This window comes from Antechinus flavipes, chromosome 4 (assembly GCF_016432865.1).
Source record: "Antechinus flavipes isolate AdamAnt ecotype Samford, QLD, Australia chromosome 4, AdamAnt_v2, whole genome shotgun sequence".
In the NCBI taxonomy this organism is placed as follows: Eukaryota; Metazoa; Chordata; class Mammalia; order Dasyuromorphia; family Dasyuridae; genus Antechinus; species Antechinus flavipes.
The window spans coordinates 180,944,590-180,956,733 of NC_067401.1; the positions used below are offsets into that span (position 1 = coordinate 180,944,590).

Sequence of the window (12,144 nt, forward strand, 5' to 3'; positions counted from 1 at the left end):
CTCTCCAGGACTTTCTGAAATCCTCCTGCTGGTCATTTCTTACAGAACAATAATATTCCATCATATCCGTATACCACAATTTAGTCAGCCGTTCTCCAATGGATGAGCATACATTCATTTTCCAGTTCCTAGCCACTACAAAAAAGGGCTGCCACAAACCTCTTGGCTCATACAGGTCCTTTTCCCATCTTTAGTATTTCTTGGGGATACAAGCACAGTTGTAGCACTGCTGGATCAAAGGGTATGCATTGTTTTATAACGTTTTGGGTATGATTCCTGCTTGCTCTCCATAATGGTTGGAATTCTTTCACAACTCCACCTACTATGCATCCATGTTCCAGGTTTCCTTCATCCCCTCCAATATTCATTTTTATTTTTTCCCATCATCAGGTAATTTTGCAAATGTGTAGTGGTATTTCCTAGTAGTTTGGAAAGAAACTGGTGAATGCCTAAATATATTATGGTTTATGAATGCTATGGAATAATATTGTTTTGTAAGAAACAACCAGCCTAATGATTTTAGAGAAGCTTGGAGAGGCCAATTGAACAGATGGTAAATGTACTGTGCAGATCCAGATAGATCATTACATCGCAACAAGAGGCTTATAAAAAGATCATTTGGCATGGAAATTCACAACTCTTCAACATACTGAGATGATTCAAATCAATTCCATTTGTTCAGTGATGAAGAGAGCCATCTATATCCAGAGAGAGAACCATGGAAACCGACTGTGGAACACAACATAGCATTTTCACTCTCTCTGTTGTTTTTTGCTTGCATTTTGTCTTTCTGTTTTTTTCCCCTTTATTCTTTATTTGAGTTTTCTTTTGCAACAAGATAAGTACATAAACATATATACATATATTGGATTTATCATGTATTTAAACATATTTAACATGTATTGGACTATCAGTCATCTAAGGGAGGGTGTGGACAGAAAGGGGAAAATTTGTAACAAAACGTTTTGCAAGAGTCTATGTTGGAAAATTTACCCATGCATATATTTTGTATATAAATAAATAGAAAAGAAAAAAGAAATTTAAAAATAAAAGTAAGTAACTCAATTATATGTATTGTTTCAAATGCATTACTTTCCAAATTCTGCGAAATTTTCTAGCTAATGAAGAGAACAAAATTTTAGAATAGGAACAGATATTTAATTCAGTCTTTTATTAATGAAGGAAGTATTTAATTCAGTCTTTTATTTATGACGTTACTAAGATTCTAAGAAGGCAAAAAAACTTTCTCTGATCCACAGAGGCATGTAAAGTCAGAATGTAAACTCTTATCTCCCTATCTAAACCTGTTGTTTCCAAGACAGTGTTTCAATTCAATCTGGGTTCCAGAACTCTTTAATTAATATGAAGAACTGGGTGATGTAATATTCTAGCCTCACTCTTTGGATTTAAATCCATCTTTTTCTCTCTCCTTCACTCAGAGCCCACAGCTACTTGATGGATTATCCTGAAAGTAACATTCATCCAGACACTTATATAGAGTTGGGACAGAAATACATCTAATGTTTTTTAACAGCAGGTCTGGTAGTTGGTTTTTACACTAACCTGTAACTTGAAAAAATCAGATAAGTCTAGCTTTTATCTTATTGATTCTTCTAGGAACAGTTTTAATTTCTTCCATATTTTTTTTTATAATCTCAATTTTTCACGTGAATAAGGAACACAGCACACTTTCTAATTACATTCTTCATTTCCACAGACTACTTTTGATCATTTTCCTGAGAATGTTTTTTTTTTTTTAACACATTTTCTCTCCATTTTGGATGGAGAAGAACACTACTGGGAATAGCTTTGCACATCTCCAGTTTTCATTACAGAAAATCAATCTCTGACTCTTTTTTTTCCCCTTGAAAATATTGATAGTAAGTATTATGAACTTTAATTGTTTCATGTAGAAATGACCAAATCTTATGAACTCTTTTAAACAAAAATATCTATGTAAGGATTTGAGTAGATAAATTAATAAAATCCTAAAATAATGTGGCTAAACTGGATGATTTTAAAGATACTTTCTGGCACTAAATACTATGATTCTATGGAGAAAGATACATTCCTGGATCATGATCTGTTATGAACATTCATGGAAAAAGATAAAAATGTTTGGAAGAGTGAAAAATTTAATCAATTTAATGAAATTGAGTTGAGAGAAGTATAAATATTTATAAACTAAGTGGTGTAACAATAGAGTATACACCCTGAGCCTGGAAGATCTATCTTCAAATGTGAACTCAGACTCTTAATGGACATGTGACCCTGTCATATCCCTTAACAAATTTCTGCCTCAGTTTCCTCAATGATAAATTAGAGATAATAAAAGCACATGTGTCTTAAGATTGTTCTGAGGATCAGATGAAATATTCTTATCTCCTATGACTTTGTAATGTGCTTATCCTACTGCCTGACATATAATATGTGCTAAATAAACACTTATTTACTTTCTTCAACAGATCTTCCTCCAGGATATGGAGGTTTTATTCCTCTTTAATTTTGATTTTGACTTCATAGACATGAGAACAAAATGAATAAATCCTTGTAGAATTCTAGTATATGTGAGTACCCCTCTCCCTACTGCATTTCTGAATTTCTGAATTCTGAATGGACTGAATTTAGCACACATATTATTTATTCACTATGTGTTACTCCCTGCTATTCTGGGAATAGAAAGAAAGGGCGAAAAGTCTTTACTCTCAATAAGCTCATATTATAATGGGGGAGATCATTTGTAAATAACTAGGCACTTAAAAATAGCAGTAGAAGAGGATTAGACTCTTAAAAGGGAAAGCATTAGCAAATGGAGGAATTGGGTAAAGCTGACTCTTGAAGGAAGTCAAAGAAACTAAGAGATAGGAAGTTAGGAGCGAAACTATTCCAGGCATGATGTCAAACATAAACACATTCAGAAGGGAGATGAAATATTTTGTGTGAAAAATAGCATCTAGGACAATTTAGTTGAATCAAGGAATTTAAAGTGTTAAAAGATTAATAAGGAAGAACAAGGCTAGATTATAAAGAACTTAAAAAAAAACTAAACAGTAGACTTTGGGAGTTTTTTTGTTCATGGGGGAAACAGGAAGACCCTGGAGTTTATTGTGTAGAGGTTCACTTGAAAAGATTTTAGCACCAGCAAAATCACTTTGACAATTTGATGATGGAAAAATTAGAGTATAGGGAGACATTTATGAAAGTGGGACTAATTTGAGGTTATTGTATTTAGAAAATTAAATGATAATGGCTCCAGCTAGGATGGTGGCCATAAGAATAGATGGAATGGTTGCCATATGAGTAAAGAGAATGGATCCTATATAAGAAATGTTATAAAATTTGAGGGAAGTGAAAGTGAAAAGTTCAGGACAACACTGAGATTGTGAGAATGAGTAATTGAGAGTATGGTAATCTACTTGACACTCTTAAAAGGAAGTCTAATGAGCCCCATTTTGTATATGTTGAATTTGAGTTGTTATGTGACCAAAATAAAAGAAAAATGGGAGTTCCCATCGTGTTTTCTTTGGTGTTTATTGAAGACTATAGAGCTCATTTTTTAAAAATAACTTTTTATTGATAGAACCCATGCCAGGGTAATTTTTTACAGCATTATCCCTTGCATTCACTTCTGTTCCGATTTTTCCCCTCCCTCCCTCCACCCCCTCCCCGAGATGGCAAGCAATCCTTTACATGTTGAATAGGTTACAATGCAATAGGTTGGATATCCTGGATACAATATACGTGTGCAGAACCGAACAGTTTTCATGTTGCACAGGGAGAATTGAATTCAGAAGGTATAAATAATCCGGGAAGAAAAACAAAAATGCAAGCAGTTTATATTCATCTCCCAGTATTCTTTCTTTGGGTGTAGCTGCTTCTGGCCATCTTTGATCAATTGAAACTGAATTAGCTCTCTTTATCAAAGAGATCCATTTCCATCAGAATACATCCTCAAACAGTATCATTGTTGAGGTATATAATGATCTCCTGGTTCTGCTCATTTCACTTAGCATCAGTTCATGTAAGTCTCGCTAGTCCTCTCTGTATTCATCCTGCTGGTCATTCCTTACAGAACAATAATATTCCATAGCATTCATATACCACAATTTACTCAACCATTCTCCAATTGATGGGCATCCATTCATTTTCCAGCTTCTAGCCACTACAAACAGGGCTGCCACAAACATTTTGGCACATACAGGTCCCTTTCCTTTTTTAGTATCTCTTTAGTATTCTCTCAGAAGATTCACATATAAGGCCAATGAAGAGAGAGAGCTATTCCAGAATATATTTTCCACTTGGCTGGCTGGTCGCAGAAGAGAGTTCAGCTGGACTGGAGAGGAGCAACTCTGGTGCAGACAGAGAGCACTTTGAGAGATTTCACCGGAATGACATGAAGAATGGTGCTAGCTCTGGAGGCTGAAGAAAGCAGAGGCAGAGGCTGAAGGACAGAACCTTTGGATTTGGTGACATTCGGAGGGAGCTCTTGGAACCAAGCAGAGAGATAGGCCTCTAAGCTAACCGGGCTATATTGGAGATAATAAAAGATCTGAACTTTTATCACCTGGCTGTGCTTTGAGAAGAAGAAGATCACCACATTTTGGCACCCAACGTGGGCCCCCACATTTGAACTCCCACAGTTCCCAACCACCCTCAGGAGCCAGGCTTTCCTGGGCCGTGACTTTGTTCCAATCACCCCACGTTTCCAGGACTAGGCTTCGTGGGGCCTTTTACTACTGTAAAAGTTCTTAACAGAACCCAATTCCTGTAAACCAAAGCCAAACCTCCACACGCTAAGTTCCTGCTTAAAAACCCAGTAGAAACACTGCTGGATGCACAGTTTGATAACTTTTTGAGCATAGTTCTAAATTACTCTCCAAAATGGCTGGATGTGTTCACAATTCCACCAACAATGTATCAGTGTCCCTGTTTTCCCACATCCCCTCCAGCATTCCACATTATCTTTCTCTGTCACTCTAGCCAATCTGACAGGTATGTAGTGGTATCTCAGAGTTGTCTTAATTTGCATTTCTCTGATTAATAATGATTTGGAGCATATTTTCATATGTCTATAAATAGTTTCAATTTCTTCATCTGAGAATTGTCTGTTCATATCCTTTGACCATTTATCAATTGGAGAATGGTTTGATTTCTTATAAATTAGAGTCAATTCTCTATATATTTTGGAAATGAGGCCTTTATCAGAACCTTTGATTGTAAAAATGTTTCCCCAGTTTATTGTTTCCCTTCTAATCTTGTTACAGAGCTCATCTTGAACAGTCTTTTATGTAAGAAAAATCTGGCAGAATCCCCATACTTGAAAATGACTCAAGATGATAAATTTTCTATCCAAATAGCTCTATCTTGGCTTCAAATTAGACTATCTTTTTTATAGATTGATGAGAATTACCCATTAGCAAAAATACATCTCTGTACCTCTTTTCTTGAGTAGTAGATGATCAGAAATTCTACCATTTATGTATAGATGACACAACATAAAATACTTCGTTGTTTTGATTGTTTTTGATTTTCCCTGGGTGACATGACAAGAAGCCAACAATGTGGTTTGAGAATCAAACTATGGGGACTGATTTCATCTTGCTGGGGCTTTTTAACCAAAGCAAATACCCGACTCTCTTCTATTCACTAATATTTATTTTCTTAGTAGCTCTGACTGGGAATGCTACTTTGATCCTTTTGATTCAAAGTGATTGTCACCTCCACAAACCCATGTACTTTTTCATCAGTCAGCTTTCCCTCATGGAGGTGATGTATATCTCTGTCACTGTGCCCAAGATGCCTAAGATGGATCAAGTGATTGGAGTTCATAATATCTCATTCCCAAGCAGTGGGATCTAGGTGTTCCTTTATTTAACACTTGTGGGAGCAGAATTCTTTCTTTTGGCAACCATGTCTTATGACAGGTATATGGCTATTTGTTATTTTCTTTGCTATCCCATCCGCATGAGTCACAGAGTTTGCATATTTCTTGCAACTGTCTATTGATTCCTGGGCTCTATTGATGGTTTCATGCTTACCCCCATCACCATGACTTTTCCATTTTTTAAATCCAGAGAGATCCATCACTTCTTCTGTGAGGTCCCTGCCTTGTTGAAACTTTCCTGTTCAAATACCTCACTCTGTGAGACTGTCATGTACCTATGCTGTGTCCTTATGCTCTTCATTCCTATAATAATTATTTCAAGTTCTTACTTCCTTATACTCCTTACAATCTTTAAAATGAATTCAGCTACAAGTTGTAGGAAAGCATCAGTAATGTTCCTCTCATATAACTATTGTCATTCTGTTTTATGGAGTTGCTGTCTATACCTATACGCTCCCTGTTTCTTTTCATACTACTGAAAAGGACATGATGACTTTTGTATTTTACACTATTCTAACACCTGTACTAAATCCTCTCATTTATAGCCTCAGGAATAAAGATGTCACAGCAGCTTTAAAAAAAATTCAGAGCCGGTTTTAGCTAATTTTCAGAAATAGAATGTGGTTTCCAAATACAAACATCCCATATTATTCTATTATCTATTATTGATTGGTTCATTTGATTTCTTTTGCCTAGTAGCAAATGGGTATTTTCTCCTTCTCCTGTCCTTCTAAATTAATTTTCATTCCTGGAGACTTTTTGAAACTTTTTGGGTTAATATTTTTCTTGTTTAGTATAAAAATCATTGACATTTCATTCACAATATTAGAATTTGGGTTCTCTACCCACGGTTTGCTAACTAGGTTACCTTGGAAAATTACTGAAGGTATCAGAGACTTAATTTACTTTTCTGTCCATTGCTTATAAACTAAAAAAATAACTGGGACAAGCATGGATTTATCAAAGTTGCTTTTACTCAACTCACTTCATTTCCTGTATGTATGGCACTATACATATGATTTTTCATGGAAGTTGGATGGTTAGCAGTTTCTAATATATTGGCAAAGCCTTTGAAAAAAAATTTATTATTAGGAAAACAAATTGAATTAAAGAAAGAACTGACAGGCTGAAATAAGAGTTTATTAGAGTTAATAATGAAGTATTCATGGTCATATCAATTACTATGACCTTTAAATTCTTTTAAATCCAAGAGATTAATCACTTCCCTTAGGTGGACCCTGATTAATTGAAATTTTCTTATCTAGGAGATTTCTCTTAGGAGATTGTCAAGTATCTATGCTGCATCCTTATGATTCTCATTCTTGTAATAGGGTAAAAACTCTTAGTGTATTCTTTTTACTTTCTCTTTTACCCCTCATAACCCTCAGAAGAGAGGATTTTTTGGGGAAGACTACAATTTTAAATGTATGCTTATTTCTGTATCTTCCTCCATCACCAAATTATAGCTCCTAATCACTCAAATCACCTTTTTAGGTTTCACTTGACTCCTTTCCAACTTACTAGTAATTTTTTCATCAGAGATGCTTGAAAAGTCTTGGTTCCATTAAAGGTCTATACTTTTCTACTGGAAAATCAATAGGAAGGTAATTTTCTCCTTTTTAGAAGCATATCTCTTTCACTATTTGATTCATTGTATTTCAAGATCCTAGTTGCTTTTTAGTAGAAGTTATCAGGTATTGTACTATTTTTTATTGATACTTTTTATTTTTGGATAATTTTCATATACAATTTCTTAAAAATATATTCTAGACTTTTTAAAAATAATTTTTAGAATCTTAATGATTCCCAAGTTATCTTTTTGATAATAGTCTTTTGATATTAGTTATATTTTTTTCTTTTTTTAGTCTTTTGATTAATTCTAACATTTTATGTCATTCAAGGAATCATTGATTTCTGCTTAATTAATTTTAATTGTCAGGCACTTTTGTTCTTAGGCAGTCTGTCACTTCCTCCCTAAACTACTTCTCATTCAGATTATTTACACAACATCTTTGATTTTACTTTCTAGCTTTTGCTTAATTTCTCTAGATATTTAGTAGTTCCTATAGGAAATACAATTTTTTTCTTTTTGACTCTCTGCTTGCAAAAGCTATAAAATTGGATTTGTGATACCTTTTGATACAGAATGGTGTTTTATTTACTCATCTATCTAAATACAAAAAAAATTTCTGAATTTGTGTTTTCTGCAAGTTTCAGGGACCCTCTTAATTGGTTCTTGCGTGAAGTGGTATAACTTGTTTGCTCTCTATCTTATTTTTTGCTGACTTCCACCTTTACTGGTTCCTCTGGATCTTGGAGGTTCAGAATATACAATCTTGAGGATCCTTTCTAATACCTTAAGGTGGAGTATTAGGGATCTTAGATCTAGTAGATCTGAATACTGTGCATGATGCTGGGTAGTATCTATGCTACTTGTTTGTTGTTCTCCAGGATTTTCAAAGGAAATTATTTAGTAAATTAAACACTTAAGTGTATATATTGTTTTCATGTTGAATTCATAACTTTTTTTTTTTATTCATGAGTACTATTATCTAATTATTGTAACCTTTTAGGCTTTTTCCTTTCCTAAAAATAAGATAAGATAATAGTAACTTATTTCATAACCATTGTCAAGATAAACTTAATATTTGAAATGTGCAGCCTGTGCACACAGAGATACAATAATAATTTGAGGCTGCCTCATATAGCTTTCCTATTGATATAAATGTCACCAACCTATAAGTGCTCTGTTGAAAATATGTCAAGACTGAGCTCTTCAGAAGACTAGTCATGAATTTGTTCATGAGGTTAATCATAGTGTGTCACAAATCTTCAGGTCTAAAATAATGAAGTGTATTGGCTGATAAGCAATTTAAGAAGCATGGCCTTCCTCTAAATAAGAGCAATTCTTTTCAGAACACAACCATAGTGAAGAAGTTCTGCCACAAAGAGAATTTTCATGGCTGCCTGGCTTCTGCAGTTGAATATCTTAGGAGAAAGGGAAATTAATGCTCACCAAAGACTACAAGAGACATCAGTGATAGTTACCTTCTCTTTTACCCTAAGATCTGTTCAACTGTCATGTCTTTCAATAAATTTCACAGTAATAAACAAGTTGTTTGACTCTGCTTTTATTTTTAGGCTCTGAAAATTTCCCTTGACACCCATATTAGTTGGTAGTTGTTAAGTGAATGAAAAACAATCTGAGTGTGGCAATGGAAATTCCTTACTTAACTCTTCATTTGCCTTTAAATTACACAGATTATTTTAATATATGTAATTGTTCATTTTTTTTATCTATGAAATTTTTTTTAATTTGAGAAATTTACTGCAAACATTTTCCTCTCAAATTTCTACTTGTCTTCTAATTACTAGTGATCACTTAATTGCCAAATCTAATGACTGTAATCTTATTTTTCATCTTGTTTTAAATTTTTTTCTTTTTTAAAAAGATGCATTTATTTATTTAAAACTTATATGTAAATTAAAAAAAACAAAATAGAAAAAGAATGACAGAAAAAAGAACATTGCCATATGCCCAGCAGAATAACACGGAGAAGTCAAAATGCATAATTTCAAGAAAGTATATATAACAATAGAAGACATTTTAATTATAACTATCCATCTTTTTTTGCTTCTTTATAAGCTTTCTTTTGTTCTGGGCTGTGCACTTTTTAGTTTATTTTCCCTCCCTTTCCTTGCCTCTCTCACTCCACTTCATCCAAGCAGGCTACATTTAAACACTGATATATTAAAAAAACATACATATATGTATGTACATACATATGCACATATATGCATATCCATATATATTTTCACACATATAAAATAATTGTAATATGGATGATATATAATATAGATTTCTTTCATTATTTTTAAATTTTGACCTTGTGATCAATGATACTACCCATACTTTTTTCCTAATATATTCTCCTCCTGATCATTATTATTGTGTTTATGTATGTTCTTTGTTTATCACTGCCAACTCTTCTATTTAATTCCTACCCCTCAACTGGCCTTGAAATTACTTAACCTTGCTACTTCCATTTCCATGGATTACTCCCTTATTTTCTTCCCCCTCTTTTTCTCTCCCTCTTTATCCCATTCTCATTAATCTACACACCTTTTCCCACTGCTGTTAACCTATGTCCTTCCCCCCTTATTTCTTTCTAGATTTCAGAGTGCTATACCCTTCTGACTATATAAGAAGGCTACACACACACACACACACACACACACACACATCCTTTTTTGACCCATTCCTGAAAAGGTTTTCAGAACTACCAGTCCTCCTCCCTCATCTAGTCCCTGTGTAATTCTTGCTTTCATACTTCATTTGTATAGTATAATTACTATTTTAACTTTTTTCCAAGATAGTTTTCCTTTTTAAGAATCACATCATACTCAGCTCTACCCCACTCTTTTGGATTACACAATTACCAATGTCAATTTTAGACATATGGTTTATATTTTCCATGTATAAAACACAAATAGTTTGTCCATAATGAGTCCCTTGAAATTAATCTTTGACGTTGGCTCTTACATGTTAAATTTTCTATTGAGGTCAGATTTCTTTGAAACAAAATACTAAAAAATCTGAGGATTCACTGAATATCCATTTTTTTCATTCAAATTATAATTAATTTTATTGAACATATTTTTGGTCACAACACTAAATATTTTAATTGTTGCAATAAAGTATTCCAGGACTTGCGATTTCTTATTGTAGTTGCTGATAAATCCTGTATAAGTCTACCAGCATATTTGAGTTTTGTTGCTGTTGCTTGTAAAATTTTCTTTTTGATCTAGGTTTTTTGAAATTTTGAAATTTAGTGATGATGTTCCTACATATTTTCTTTGTAAGATGTTTTTTGAGCTGCTAATCAGAGAATTTTTTTTTTTTAAATTATTATTTCTACTTTTTCTTCTTCTATCCTTCAGGACAGTTTTAAAAATTATTTCTTGTATCTTGTGTCAAGGTTTTTGTTTTGGTCATAGCTTTCAGGTAGTCTAGTTATTTATATAAGCTGTCGTCTTGATTTGTTCCTCAGATCTATTGTTTTTCTTACAAGATGTTTCACATTCTCTTCTATTTTTTCATCTTCTATTTTGTTTTTTTATTTTTTGGTCTGTTACATATTCACAAACTTACTTTTGCTCAATTCTATTTTTCAATGAATTTTTTCTTCTATGAGATTCTAGATATCCTTTTCTAGTTGGTTGGTTTTTTTTTTCCCATAATGTCCCCCCCCTTTTTTTTTCTTGGATTGGTTTTATTTTTACTTTTTACTAAATCTCTCTCATTTCATTTTCAGATCTTTTTTGAATTCTTCTATAAATTTTTTCTAGGTAGGTAGACATTTAACATTACTCTTTGGATTAAAAGGATCTTTTTTTTTTTTTTTTTTTTAATTCAATGTCTTCCTCTGAAGATTAATCCTTATATTGCCTATCTAATTGTTACTAGAGTGTTTGGGTTCTTTCTCCTTTGCCTGCTCATTTTTTTTTTTTTCAAATAATTAGGGTAATGTACAGTTCCCCCTCTGGCCTGTGAACCTGAAACCAAGAATTCCATTTGCCTGTAAGTACCTGCATTCAGCAGCTTCCCTCCCCCAATGCTTCTGCACTCAGGACACTGGTTTCTTCCAGGGCTGGTTTTTTCTTGTTCAAGATCATGTCTCAGCAATAGAGCTGGGTCTGGTGTTATTAATTAGCAGAGATTCTCTCAATATTTCTAAACTCAGAGTCTCCTCTAACCTCCAGCTCTCCACATTGTCCTGGAGGTGAGAGTTTCTGTAATTTGGGCTGAGGCTGCCTCTGAAACCAGTTAGCTCTAAGGCTCCCTTCTTGCTGTTCTAGCAAAGCTAGACATTTCACAGTGCTTAAACTCCATCCTGAGGTCTTTCTTCATGTCTTCTCTGCACCCCTAGTCTCTCCCAAGTCTTGTTTTTTTCACTGATCTACATTCACTCTGAAGCATAATTTTATTTTGTTTGTGAGGGAAATCTGTAGAACTTGAAATTTTCTGCTCTGTTCTCCCATTTTCCCAGAATCTTCCTCGTATACAATATATGAGTTCTTCCTGAGCTTGAAACCACTTCAGTATTTTTCTTGGCATTTTGCCCATAGTTGTTATGACATTGTATTTTGTTCCTTGGCTTTCCCTGTCACCATGATAACTTTCTATGATCACATTCTTATTTTGTTGTTTTTTTCTGAACTTGTTCTCTCTCTGTCTCTTTTCCCTTCCCTCACTATCT

The 12,144-nt window shown here is 33.7% G+C and overlaps 1 pseudogene; it reads left to right on the forward strand.

Moving 5' to 3' along the window:
* The first annotated feature begins 5,559 nt into the window (after positions 1-5,559).
* LOC127561402 (olfactory receptor 2T29-like) lies at positions 5,560-6,484 on the forward strand (annotated as a pseudogene).
* Positions 6,485-12,144: the final 5,660 nt, after the last annotated feature.